Raw genomic sequence first — 12,587 nt, forward strand, 5'->3', positions numbered from 1 at the left:
TATACCTGAAAGCTTGATTTGCAATAAATCATGAGTTCACTTCTTGATGTATCCTTACAATATTTCTTAGGTTACCGATATACATGTTAGTGCATGCCACAATTGAGGAGCGTTTTTGCAAAAGTCGATAGATGCAGATTTTTTCGAAAGTGAGTTACATATGGATATCGTATGTTTTCCACCTCCGGAATCAATCTATGAAAACAGATTTACCAAAACTTGATTCATACGGTATGTAGAGACTACCAAACCTTTCAGGTTTTTTTCAAAACTCGATAGATCCTGTCACTTAGTGTAATTTCTGTAAAATCTTGATTTCTGCATCTATCGACTTTTGCAAAAACACTCCTCAATTTTGCCAATCACTGTGAGATTAATCATTTTCAAAAACTTCCATCCTCTATATCCTTTGTGATACATGTTAGGCAAGGAAGCACTTTCACTATGTTCATTTTTTTAGTTTCTGATGTCTGTGCATATTCCAACATAAGCCATCTGATAGTCTTGTCTTTACTGGTAGAGAATTGAACATTATCCTGAGTGTTTCTCCACTGCCTCTTCAGAAATTTATTGTTCTGCTTTACTGTCAAAATCACATGTTCAATGTTTTTCTTAGCTATCAGATATCAGAAGTATATGAGGAATGTCATTGGGAGATACTGGCTTTTCCTTTTTCGAATGTTTGTTTGCTTGTCGACTGTGATGACATTTTGAGTAAAGGATAAGATAACATAGGTCTAAAAATAATGTACATTCATTAACACTACTAGAATCCAACAAGATATAAAAATTACATATAAAATATATCTGTATGGATATAGTACTTTTTTTTTTTTTTTTCTCCGGTTTAATTATCACCATGCCCCATGACACGTAGTCATATTACATGGTTTATTGAAACTTGTTTATCAATTTTGTGTTCATAGGTTTCCCATTGTCTTTTGCTTCACTGTTTCGTTGTTTTGCTGATATTCATTATTGTGTTGTATTATTTTATGTTATTCACTGTTGAATGTTCTCTATCACTATCACTATTTTTGTGTTAATTATACTTGTTCTATTTACGCTGTTTATATATATACACTTTTGGTAATTGGATCTTCACTATCACTCTCTTTCACTTAATGAAACTAATATCTTCACTATCATTCTCTTTCACTTATTGAAACTAATTCTATTTACACTATTTACATATATACACTTTTAGTAATTATAATTATAGTGTTTATAATATATTGCTAATTGAGTGTGTTTACGCATGTTACGAAACTGAGACATATATTTACAATTGTTCAAAGTTTATAGCTTTAATATAGCGCACAAATGACCTCAAATGCTGTTTTATGATGTCCCTATAATTTATTGGCCAATTTCTTCCACTTCTTGTTGCTTCCTTGAAGACACTGCGCTGTTGGTTCAAGATTTGGCAATCCCACAGAAGATGATCGACTGTTTGGTCAGCTGCTCCGCAAGGACATCCTGGGTTTTCCGAAATTCTGAATCTATAGTAATAAGATCTGAGTTTCCCGTGACCAGTTAGTATTGATGCAAGGTTTGGTGTAGCTGGTATGTTGATTTTCATCCTATCCGTCACTGAAGGAAAAAATCTCTTCGTTAGTGCTCCTTTTGTTGTGTTTGACCACATCCTTTGCCATTTTTCAGTGCTTTTCATGTTATCAGGCACATCTCATAAAAATTGCTATATGAATGACTTTATTTAATACAATAAAATCACAGCAGGAACTGAAAAATTACCAAGGTGACCGCATAACTAATTAAACTTTGTAGACAGAAGTTGACTGGAGGAATAGTAAGAGTCAGAAAACAGTTTGGGGGGTAACAGTTAAACATCATTGTTAGAAAACTTTTTATTGTCGTAAAATTTGCGCGGGCACAATGACTCAAAAGTTAATCAATGATGGCCATAGCCTCCATTATGTAGCTAATGTAAATCAATGCAACGCATCCTTTGGAAGTGTCCAAGAGGCAGTCAAAAGGTTTTGCGAGCTTGGGCCCTATAACAGGAGACCAAGATCTGAATGCGAAAATGTCAGATCAGTCAACCATGACAGGTTCCTAGTCCACTAGATAGGTACATAACAGTAGTCCAGGCAAAAAAATCGCCCAGGAGAAATTCGTCAGGTGAACATCAGTGAGAGAACAATGAGGAGAAGGCTTGAGGAAGTGAGCCTAATGCCCAGAAGATGTACATCAGGTCTGCAGCTAATTTCACAGCGTCAAGCAATAATATATCTGCAATCTGCACATTAGCACCAGCAGTGGACTGAGTACCAATGAGCCACTGTCCTCTTCATTGACAAGTCCAATTTCTGCCTCAAGGCACCATACAGAAGGAAAAGAGTATGAAAGAGACCTTTGTACCTTCTCTCATAGGATAGCATATGTGGGAGATTCCATGATGGTGTGGGCAGGCATTGTCTGTAAGCTGTATATGATGTTTTTCATTGATGGAGGGACCCTAAATGCTTACTGATATAACGAGGAAGTTTTTTGGACCATATGTTGCCACTCACATAATTAATTAGCAGGAATTCATCCTCGTGCATGACAACACCTGCCTACATGCTGCTCACTGCATGACAGAGTATCTTGCTGAGGTCAGGATCCAAACACTGGACTGGCTGGCATGATGTAAAGACCTAAACCCCATTGAGCATATGTTGGACATGCTTGGACAAAGTGTTAGTCTACACAATTTTGTTACCTCCAAGGAGCTGCAGGAGCATTACGGACAATACGACCTCATTCCCCATGACTGGTGGGTAGCATACTTTGACAGCAGATGGATACTGTTATTGATGCTAGAGGTAGCAATACCCATTACTGACACACTATTTGGTGCCAGAGAAGTTGTCCTGCAACATTTATTGACGAAAATATGTATGGAGGGTGGAGAGTGTATCCATGAAACCCTTTACTATCATAGATGCAAAGGGTTAAAGTGCTTACATTTAGAAAACCATGAGAGAAATTGTTTTGTTGAAAATGTTGGTGATTTTTTACTTCACAACTTCATATTGTAAAGTGTATAATTAAAAAGTTGTTATTAAATGATAGTAAATTAAGATTTATTTATAAATTTGAAATGATCCACTTTCTTTTGCCAGTCAATGTATTTATATACCTTCTTTAAATTTTCTCACAGATAAAAATCAAATGATATGAAACTAGGAGAGGAATTTTCAGTTTCGACCAACTTTTATTCTCTTAGCATCTAATGTAATCATTTCTGTTTCATCATCTAAGTAGACCAGCTACTCTTTGCTTTATTTACAATGCTGTACAACAAGTGTTGTTAGAACAGGTAATATTAGGAATTTCCTACAACATTCTCTCTTATCTCAATGGCTGTTTTTCACATAATTATTGTATAAAAATTATTACCATTCTAACGAGTATTGTACTTTCAACATGATCACACTCAGAATTAATTACACTGGTATGTGATCATTTTGCAGATAAAAAGAAGAAACAAACTTGTTTATTAACAATAAATTGAAGCTGCTTCATTTTGGAGATGCAATACATGCACAGCACATATTAATTCAAATTTAATAATAATTCTCATTAAATAATAAATTGAGCTTATTTACAAGAAGCTATCTCATTATTTCAGAAACAATACATACACAGCATACTAGTCAATTAATTAAAATTTAATAATAATTTTTATTAAAGAATACATTGAACTTATTTACAAACATCTATCTTATTACTTTTTATTTTTTAGTTGGTTATTTAACGATGCTATACATCTACTAGGTTATTTAGTGTCGATGGAATTGGTGATAGCGAGATGGTATTTGGCAAGATGAGGCAGAGGATTCGCCATAGATTACCTGACAGTCGCCTTACAGTTGGGGAAAACCTCGGAAAAAACCAACCGATAATCAGCCCAAACGGGAATCGAACTCGTGTCCGAATACAATCTGGATCGGCAGGCAAGCACCTTAGCTGACTGAGCTACGCTGTTGGCTATCTTAGTATTTCAGAATAGTAGTGGAGTGTTCATTGTCGATGGATGTCCAAATTTAGGATTTTTATGAACTAGATTAATATGTTTTTACAAATAGAAGTTAACTCGTCTTCATTACTGACAACAGAAATATTTATTTTAACAATGTTCTGTAGTTTCGATATTTCAGAAAATTATTCATTTTATTGATATTATGCTCGTTGTGAGATTACAATATGTTATGTAGAGCAGTTTTTACTAATGGTTAGTATAAACGAGACTGCCAAAGGTACATAACACAACATTTTCCTATTATTTTCTATAGTGCATTATTTTTATTTCGTCGCCAAATATTAACACAATTACTTTAATATGTTCTCCTTCCTCAATTCATGTTTTCTTGATGCTGTTATAACCATACTTATTTCCGTTTTGCGTGGTAAGAAACATAAAAAAAGGTAAAAAAAAAAACTACATACTAAAGTTGCCTCTTCAATCCCCAATAAATGAAATGAGGTAAGAATTCCAACACTAGTTAACAAAATGAAAACTCTACTACTGACGTCTTCTGAGCTTCATTTTTAAGTAATCAGTCATACTGTTGTTAGTTATCACATTGAAGGAGTGTTCAGTTTTCATTTGGTGCAAGATAAACACACTGTTGGTGTATTAACAAACCAGTTTCCTTCTGCTACATGTGTCACTGTTAGATCTTGCTAAAACAAACAAGACATAGTTCCAAACATTACAAGAAAGTTGACCTGGATCATTTTGGTGTTGAACTCTCTGACTAGGATAGGCACTGGCCCCTCATTACATATTATGTAGCATTTGTTAATCAGTGCATAAAAGGCAAACTGAAATAGTTACTATTTAGTGTTATTATGATGTGGCGTGTACGTCAGGAATATGCAAATGACTTGTCTGCTTATTTAAGATTCAAGATATAAACTGCAAAAATAAGAGTTCTGCAATTTTCATCTTTCATTCAGATTATATATAACATAGATTCCTCTGAATTTTATCATTCTTCAGAAGTTGAATACATTTCAATTTTTTAAATCAGTGAAACAACTTTATCACTCCAATTGTTCACACAATGTGAGCTCAACAGCATAGTCCGAAATCTCTATGGGTGCTATGCATAGACATTTTGCTAGCCCGTGCTATGAGCGTCTAAACTAGCCCCGGCTATCGACTGATTACTTGTATAGGATTCATATCTTATCATATCGCTAACAATGGTTTATGAATACGAGAAATGTTAGTTCGCTGATCATCCACCGGAAGCCCGCGCTAAGAATGTCTATAAATATGGCCCTATAACTCTAAAACTGTGACAAAATGAAAGATCGCGGTTAAAAGAAAAAAAAAATAAACTTCATGGTGACATTAAAATATTGATAATTCTTTTCGGACAACAATTTGGTTTCATTACATATCCCTGGTTTCTTTGTAAGTAGGATAGTTGAACATGATCTGTGCACTGAGAGATAAACATTGGCCCCCAAGACCAAATCTCGTAACATGACTATGTTGTTGTTATTGATCAACTGTCTAGGCACTTAACAATGAAGTCATTTGCTGTCTTGCAGTCCAGTATTTTTCTATAATCTCATCGTTTTGTAGCAATGCTGTGCCTCTATCTTTTGTTGTGTTCCATGTTCGTTTCTTCATTTGCATCACACAACACACAAGCGGATGTATGGGAATTCCTATCCTGTGCAGATGGCTTGCGAAACAATCATGGCCTGTTATCAATATGAACATCCACAACAGCAGATTTTTGTGGCTCTTGGGGGATTATCTCGGCATTAGTCAATAAAATTTCTCAGGTTTTATATTTGCTCCATCCGAATTTTGTTGCTTTTGAGCATATCTGAATTTACTTTTGATTAGTTGTTTTACAAAATAAAATGGAAGTCCATTATTAGATGGTTGTAAGAATTCAGTGGTTTTTTTTTTCAGCCGAAAGTCTGCTGTTTCATTTTCTTTCATATCACAATAAGAAGGAATCCACTGTAAACTAATTTTTTTTTCTGTAATTTAGTTAGGTAACAGGACTGGCAACAAAACAGTTTTATTTAAAAAATAAAAACAAACCTGTTTTTTTGTTTTAAACTGTTTTTTATACTGTTTTAAACAGTGCCACGAAATAGTGCGTTTTATAAATAAGTTGTTGTTGTTGCCATTAACTAATGCTGAGTGGTTGGCAATAAACCCATTAACTCGCTTGTTCTTTAATATTTCTCACGCGCATTGGGTTTAGAGGAAAGGACTGGAGTGATTCTAATCCATTTCTTCCTGAAGACTGCACAATGGACAAAATGGTGAAGAACTAATTCCAATTTTGTTCAAATATTTTGACAAGCAGTCATGCCTTGTGAGCAACTAGAAGGATGCAACTGCGCTTTTCCTTTGATACTCTAGAATTATATTTTGTATATTGAAATTCTCACTTTTATTATTTGGAATTTCGTGAAAATGATATTTGATGACATCTTGATATTCTGAGTTGAATAATCTTTTAACTGCTGAAAATGATAAAATTGATATGTTTTTTTAAGGTAAAACATGTTTTATACATAGTGTTGCCAGATGGATATTGTAAAAATTAACGAAATTTCCGATTTTTTAAAGAAAAATTCGGGAAACTGGCATTTCAGACATTTTAAACGTATCACTCTGTTTATTAAACTAAATAAGGTTATTCATGAAATTAATATCTTGAAAAAAGAAAAAAAAAAATATATATATATATATATAGCACATATATGTATAGCATATATGAAACTTGCTGGTGAATTTCATAAAAAAGAGTATTTTCAAATTTATCTCAGTTTCATTGCTTATATTTCTATGAAGATCTAGCATCTATTAATGATAAATCATTTTTTACAACACTACAAAAAAACCTGACAATCCAGTTTTGAATTGGCACAAACTTGTACTTCTGATTTCATTAAAACAGTGGGACATCGGTTCCTGCTGTTTGTGGTTCATTTTGAGCTCAGGAGGGATTATTCCACATGGACACAAGCCAATTATACACATCTTCCCACCTTTTTAAACATTTTTTTTTCTTTTATTTTTTTAATGGAGGATCCTCATCATCAGAATTTCGCTTCACTAAATATTTAGACAGCATAATTAAAAAACCGACTACTCTGGATTTACTATTTATTACTTGGACCACACAATAGAAACACGAAGACACATTTCCAGTCAAACTGAATATACAGATTTCTGCTTTCTTATGATGCCTCCATTGAGTATCGATTAGTGAGCAAGTGATCATGATCGAGAATTGTACCACAGAGAAGGCTGCCAAACTTGCATGTGTTTTTCGTACACTGAACAATCAAACCATTTCATGAAGTAAAGTGGTGTTTGGTGGTTTAATGACTCAATAGTACAACAGAAAAAATTGGTACCCTATATTTCAACTTTTATTTTATAGCTCAGTTTTTCATTTTGAAATTTTAAGCTAAGTTTATAGAAAAGTAAAAAAGACTAGAATATTTTTTAAAAGCATCTTAAAATTATTTTCATTGAATTTTTTTTATAGCTAAATTTAATAAAACCTGCTTTAGACAGTAGGTCTATATGCTGATGTCAGCATTCAGATTGTTTTCTCTGTATAGCTACAAAAATTTCTTATTAATAATGTTTGTTTGGAATAAATCAATTTAGCTCCATAAAGTCAGGAGCATCACTGTAAATTCATAAACTGCGTATTTTATAAAAGCCCGAACAGAAGACAAACATGATTTCATATTGTAAACAATTAGGATAAAATAAAACGAGAGAAATAATTTGCATAAAATATCTAAAAAAAAAGTTTTAATGATACAGTTTTAAACATTTATTACTAATGGGGAAATAAATGATAAACACAACAGAGAATTCTGTTCGCTTAAAAGTCAATAATTCATCATATAGGTTTAAACACTGTGTTTAAAACTTGCTTTAAATATCGCATATTATTTTAAACAATTTTGAACACTTTGTTTAAAACATTTTGTTTTAAACATGCCAACTAGTAATAGACTAATAGATCATTTTCTTACAATCCTGAATTTTAGCCCCTTCTGTAGACTTTTGTGAAATTATAGCTTGTATGACTGCCCTTGAATTTGATAATATGACAATGTTTTGGAATTTATCTAATCTGCATAAGAGATTTTACAAAGATATATAAATAGCAATAACTTCTTCAAAATTTGTTGTATATTCTCCTACAGAATGGTAATATAAAAAAGGACATGTTCCTTCAGCTTCTGCTCCTCTTGAATGTCATATTTCTATAGTCGGAATCTTCAAAACTAGTGTATCTGTTTCAGATTTTTTTAACCAGGACTATAAAGTATAGTTTTCAACTACTACTTCCTGTAGAAAATATTCTGTTATTTTCTATTATTAGCAAGAGCTTATTAAGTAATTCGTGACAAGCTTAAAGCCATGAAAGCAATGCACTTCAGTAACTACAGTCCAAATTTGCAAATAAAAGTGAAGTGAAAATAAAGGTTTGTGAGATACAGTTTTCTCTTATTTATGAGTATCAATATTTGAAAACTCTGCATTAAGAGTGTATCAGAATATTTCAAAATCTTGAGGCATACAGAATCAACATTACAGTGCATTCTCTACACAGCTATTGACTTTAAAACAAATACTGGCGCAATGAGTGAAGAAAATGGTGAAAAATTCCATCAGGACATTAAAACCATCAAACTACAAGGGTAGGTGGAATGAGACATTGATAGCGGATTACTGCTGGTGTATTCGAGATTTTCTGTGCAGTTTAATTTGAAAATACATCCTACATAAGACACTTATGAAACGTACTGAGATTTGTTGAATTATTAGATTTAACTACAAAGATAAAGATTCAGTTTTTCCATTTTGTACAACAATTTAACATTACATATTGTAAGAAAGTGATGGTTGAAATTTCTTTTCTACAATTTTTAAGATAGAGACTTCATACTTTGTAAGTTTCAGTGTGACCAGATGAATGGTTTTTGAGTTATTCAAATTTTTAAAATCTATCTCCTCTTACACAATTTGAGTTTCAGGTATGACTTTTTAAAGACATCTCTAATATAGGGCCTATTTAGAAAAGAACTGAACAGCCTAAATTTTAAATTTAAACATAAAAATGGAGAGAATTAAAAAGAAGATAATTTGTAGAAACAAAAGCCGCCCTAAATAAGGGTTCGATAGATCGGCCTACTAATCAATTCATAAAGAATAATAAGTAAACAAAACAATTTTGTGACACTTGGAAAGAAAAAGAAAAAACATTAAGATAAGAAAACGTAGGAAATCATTTACAATAAAAATTTTGTTGGGTACAAATGATTACTAATTATAGCTAAGGATGATTTTAACACGTGAGATCCTATGGCATCAATCGTTGCATCACAAATTTTATATTGTTTAAGTTGATTTAAAGTTTCATGTGGGATCGTGCCATGGGCACCAAACATGAGCCCAAAAACTGTCCAATGTGTAATGTGGTATTGTGCTCCAAGATGCTGACATCAAGGCTCATATATGACTTGTTTTTCACGACACACCTCTTGTGGCTGTTGCTCATGCATCTCAAAACGGATTGTGGGATCAAGAATGACACCCTTATCCTTCTGCCGATCAATTATGATGATATCAGCCCGTCTAGTAGAGCCATCAGAAGAGACGCAACCAACCTCCTCATAAACCTCATAGGAAGCATTCTGACGGATTGAAGCTGCGATGAGAGAACGAACCGTATTATGTCTGTTGATTCGGAGCAATTCTCCATGATGGCAGAAACCCAAGACGTGAGGAAGCGTTTCTTGCTCGTCGCATCTTCTGCAACGGGTTGAGTCAAGAGTTCTACCAGGGAGAGTACATACAGGTATTGTATTACAGTTCATCTTAATGGCTTGCGTCCACTGACTGCTCGAAAGTCCCTTTTTGGTTGAGATCCACGAATTACCTTTCTTCCAGTGAGAATAGAACACAACTCCCAAACCTTTACTTTTCAATTTGCTCCATCGATGAAAAGAATCTTCACGCAATGCTTTTCTTAGTTTTTGAGAAGAAATACGTTCAGAGCAATCGAAGGTAATTGGTAATTGTTTGATGCAATGTTCAATTTCGTTTGGAAGATTTCGAGTGGCTGCTACATGAGGGTTGTCAATGTGTAAAAGTCTTTGACAAATATTTAAGTGCTGAAGGTAAGCTTCCCACTGGGCTTTAAATACTCCTAAACCTCGCAATCTTCTTGGTGCATACAACATAGCATCCGGAGTGTCAGTAGGAATGTTAATTATTTCCTTAACAGCGCTGCGAATTAATTTGTCAATATCAGATAGAAATTTCACTTTAAGATCTTTTAAAAGAGCACATTGGAAGGGGTAAACCAACTGAGGCCAGATATATTGATTTAATATATTTATCTTTTGGTCAGGCATGAGTAAGGGTGAAGTGACCAGCTGATTAAGATTTTTTGTCAGTTTTTCAATTTGTTGCGCCGCATTAAATTTTATTTCATCATTAAAAGTAATGCCAAGATATCTTATAACTTCATCCGATCTGATGCAAGATATTTCTTGTCCATCGATCAAGGTGAGGGAATCAGAGCAGAGACATCCTTTACGTAGGTGTATAACATTACTTTTATGCGGGTTTACTTCAAGATCAATTCTAGCTAAGGAATTCATAGTCAGAGATGTTGAATATTGAGCGGCAGATTTATTTTTACACAATAATACTAGATCATCCGCAAATGCAAGAATGGAAAGATTATTTAATTGAGGTGATATATTGTATCCATATTCTCCAGAAATATTACTTTCGCTTAATTCCTTCATCACGAAGTCAATGGCAACATTGAATAGAATTGGTGAGAGTGGAGCCCCCTGTGCAACTCCTTACTTGATCATTATAGGGGCTGTCTTTGTAGTTTTATTAATAGTGATAGTAGTAGAATTTCCTATTAAAAGCGATGTTATAAGCGTCTTGAGTTTTGGAGGTATAGGCATAGCATTGAGGGTTTGTTCAATGTGTTGATGAGAGACATGATCAAACGCCTTAGAGATGTCCAGAAAAACTACACAACAATCCTTTTTATTAACTTTTGAATCCTTAAGGCATCCATTAACAATAGAGGAATTTAGGAAAACACCTGGACCAGACATAAAACCTCATTGGTTAAGATTTAAATCAAGATAAGATCGTAACTTGATATCTAATACACGCTCAATAATTCTGCGCAGAACAGAATAGATCGTAATTGGACGCCAGTTCTTAAGAATATCTGGATCGCCATCCTTATAAATCAGAATTGTGCGTGCACGTCGAAGGCACGGCGGAACATGTCCCCAACGGAGCATATATGTGGCAATCAATGAAAGAGATTTATATAAACGAAGCTCTTTAATGACCTTCATTCTGACTCCATCTTCACCTGGTGCAGTGTCAACCTTGATACCCTTACATGCAAATGCAATATCTTCAGGGGTGATGATAATATTGTCAGGATCTGAATAATTGGATACCGAAGATGACTGATAGTTATCAAGTGTGCAATTGTTGGCGACACCATATAAATTGTTGTAATATTCGTATACCGAAGAAACGGGTAACTTACATTGCATTGAAATTTAAATTTTAGTGTCCATTTAGTATATTTTATATTTTGTAATGTTTTTATTTCATCAAACAAATGCTATTATGGTTTGTTAACCACAGTTCATAGAACACGCAGTAAAAATGTCATGTTCCTAACATCAAAATTTATGGATACTTTATAATACTTTATACTTTAAACTCAAAGAATTGTGCTGAAAAAAAAAAGCGTGAAAAGATAGCTTTCAAAGTTTGCATACCATTCATATTCAAGAGCGCAGCTATTTAAATATGGTCAATATATAAATAAGAGATTGCTGATTCATTTTTAACGAAAAAACGAAAATGAGATTTTTGATTGAAAATTACCAAAATTTCACCCAACTTCTCCCTTAGGAACATTGTACAATATTTTGCAATATTTTTTATTTTTTTTTTATTACTACAAAATTGAAGAAATGAGAAAAAACTGGTATTATATTAATTTGTGCTGACAGATCAATTGACTAAATCAGATTTTTTGCCTTCCATGAAACAGTAAAAAAGTTATAAAATGTATACCAGTGTTACCAGCAATGAAGCAACTTGCTTTTTGCACTAGAATGACCTATGTGATTTAAAACAATACATAGATTTTTCTAAGAAGCGACATACGAATGTATTTTATTACCAGACTGTATGTGACATGATTGCAGACAGGACAACAGTAATTGCTGCCAGTACGTTGACTGCCTGCAGACTGTTACATACTTTAAAAATGACCTCAATGACACTCTTTATGGTTTCCCAATTATTCTTTAATACATGGGTAATGATGATAACAAGATTAGTTTCAAATTATGACATATTTGGCCAAGTACAGACTGAATTCTGATTCATCCCTAGAATGAGAGATGCAATGAGGAGCTAATAATCTGTAAAGTCTTTCATAAAAATAAGACATATTGTATCACTAACTAAAAATAATTTATATAAGATATTTTACAAACATTTT

At 33.3% G+C, this 12,587-nt stretch overlaps 1 protein-coding gene across 7 annotated transcripts in view; it reads right to left on the reverse strand.

The window, feature by feature from the left end:
- The window catches only part of Sec23 (transport protein Sec23), a 104,750-nt gene that overhangs the window by 58,202 nt on the left and 33,961 nt on the right, over nt 1-12,587 (reverse strand). The window lies entirely within an intron of this gene.

This window comes from Periplaneta americana, chromosome 17 (genome assembly GCF_040183065.1).
Source record: "Periplaneta americana isolate PAMFEO1 chromosome 17, P.americana_PAMFEO1_priV1, whole genome shotgun sequence".
NCBI classification, from domain to species: Eukaryota; Metazoa; Arthropoda; class Insecta; order Blattodea; family Blattidae; genus Periplaneta; species Periplaneta americana.